Here is a 2,616-nt window from a genome sequence, read left to right on the forward strand (position 1 = left end):
GTGTCTATAGTAGAAAGGTTTATTATTATTATTACATTTATTTTGGCATAGCAGAATGTGTGGGAGTGTTCATTGTTAGAAACCTGATTATTCTAAGAACAAGTAGTTTTGTTTTTCTTTCAGTTATTTATTTTTTTTTTTTTTTGCGTTTTTATTATACATGGAATTTATGGCTGAATACCTTACTTTCCTCTAATTAAATAACGGTGAGAGGGCGGTGGAGCCAGTTGCTAGTCCAAGTGTAATGTTACTTACACAAGTTACAAAGCACAATAGCTACAGACATACTCCATACATGCACATGCACACAAACATATATATATATATATATAGTGTGCATACACACTCACATACATACAGATACATAAAAACATGCATCTATCCATGCATATTCATATATACTTACGCATATATATCGGTATATGATTTACACAAAGCACAATAACTTTTGAAGGTTTAAACTCCTCTCTTTCACTCTCTCTCTCATGCACACGCACACAGAATAAACATTAAATATGTAAAACCATAACTATTGGCTCTACAGTTATCTTGAACTTGTATTGAGAGGTCTTTGAACATCTGGCTCCCTTGAATTTTAAATGAAGAATTTCCCTTCACACACAGAGAGAGAGAGAGAGAGAGAGAGAGAGAAAGAGAGAAAGAGAGATCTGTATATATAAATATACTCACACCCATACTTAAACATATATACATTAATAAAAACTAGTGTGTATGTCAGTATGTGTGTGTGCTTGATTAAATCATAGTCTTGTATGTGTTTATATTTATGTGTGTTTATTTTTATATATATATATATATATATATATTGCCACAATGCCTGGCTGCCTGGCTACAAAAGCACAATTCTTAGTTATGGGTCAATTATTATGTTTTTTTCCCCCAGCACCAAACAATATTCTCTTTGTTTCTATAATCAAAAGAGACTTCTCACGACTCCCTGTCTATCTATATAACCACTGGCACCTACATTTACCAAATAGAATTTTGTTTCTAATCTATAACTACTTATCCATCTAGCCACTGGAACCCACAACCAACCAACCACCCTTGCTACCTACCCAATCACCTATCCTTCTCTCTATCTTTGTCTGTCTATCTATCTAACCATGTATCCATTTGTCTGTCTATCAAACCATCTATCAATCAATCAATCTATCTAACCATCTAACTGTCTATCTATCAAACCATCTACACCTTTATCTAATTATCCATCCATCTATCTACCTTCTGTCTATTTATCTATCTACCTACCTACCTATCTTTCTATTTATCTATCTACATATCTGTCTGTTTATCGATCTATCTATTCATCTACCTATCTGTCTATTTATCTATCTATCTACCTATCTATCAATTTATTTATCTATCTGTCAATCTATCTATCTGTCTATCTACTTATCTATCTACTCCATGCCACTCACATTTACCTTGTCAAAGTGAGTTTCCAATGAAGCTCATTTTATTCCTGAAGTCACTGAATTACAGCCCTGTTGAGTCACTTCCTTCCAGGGTTTAGTTGAACAAACTGACCTGAGTACTAATTTAACTCTAGCACTTATTTTATCAGTCTCTTTTTGTTGAACTGCAAAGTTACAAATTGGACACAAACCAGCACTAATTTTCAAACAGTGGGAGGAAAACAAACTGAGAAATACACACACACACAGAGTAATAGTTTTATAATCAGGTACACACCTGGTAGTATGTTGTTTAAAGCCCTTCCACAGTATTTGGCTACCTGATGTCAACAACAGTATGGATGCATATGCTGCTGGATTTACTTTGGAAATTTCTTTGTATCCGTAGAGTTTATGTAAAAAATATGAGAGATAGAAAATAGAATTCACAAGACTCTTTATTCAAAATCACTACAATCGTTTTGACTCATCATGCACCTATACCTAACAGGTGAGATGTTGAACAATCAATTGTCATGCACTATAGGTTCAGATGCATCTTCTCAGGTGGCTTTTCAAATAAGTACCTCATTTTTTACTTATTTCTATAACAACACATTTCTAGTTATTATATCAGGTTCTTCTACAGTTACCATCTATCAAACTCGCTCAAAAGGCACTCAAAAGGCATTCATTAGGACTGAACACCAAACCACATGGTTGCAATGCAAGGTTCTTAACCACACAGCCACAAAAGAGTTAATCTTGGAAAGATGAAAGGCAGAGTTAATCACAGCAAGGTTTGAAGTGAGAACACACACAAGGATGAAGGTAAATACCACAAGGTACTTTTTATCCAATGTTTAACTAATTCCTTTATTCCCTTGTTTCCAAATTTTTTCTTTGTTTCTTTTTTTTTTTTTTGGTATCTTCCTGGTTTGATTAATAAATGCTTTATCTTGGATGCATATGTAAATATAGACATTTACATATGTGAACAAAGCAATTACTGTTTGTTTGTTTGATGTTTTTGTCTTGGTTTTTTTGTTTTTGTTTCATTTTCGTTTACGAGGTGATGTTATTTCTAAAAAGATAACCACTGAACTGTAATGCTGAATGTAGCATCTGAACATGTAGAAAAAAAAAATAATAATGATAACAATAATAATAATAATAATAATAATAATAAATAAATAAA

The 2,616-nt window shown here is 32.6% G+C and overlaps 1 protein-coding gene across 3 annotated transcripts in view; it reads right to left on the bottom strand.

Moving 5' to 3' along the window:
* LOC106879236 (rho GTPase-activating protein 24-like) overlaps positions 1 to 2,616 on the bottom strand; it is a 120,139-nt gene that overhangs the window by 102,644 nt on the left and 14,879 nt on the right. Inside the window, exon 1 of one of the 3 annotated variants that reach the window (XM_052973971.1) lies at positions 1,717 to 2,556. The exons of the other annotated variants lie outside the window; for them this stretch is intronic. The gene's annotated coding sequence lies outside the window, so the exon portion shown is untranslated. Of the gene's footprint in view, positions 1 to 1,716; positions 2,557 to 2,616 lie in introns of those variants that run through there. 3 annotated transcript variants of the gene reach the window in all.

This window comes from Octopus bimaculoides, chromosome 17 (assembly GCF_001194135.2).
Source record: "Octopus bimaculoides isolate UCB-OBI-ISO-001 chromosome 17, ASM119413v2, whole genome shotgun sequence".
Lineage (NCBI taxonomy): Eukaryota > Metazoa > Mollusca > Cephalopoda > Octopoda > Octopodidae > Octopus > Octopus bimaculoides.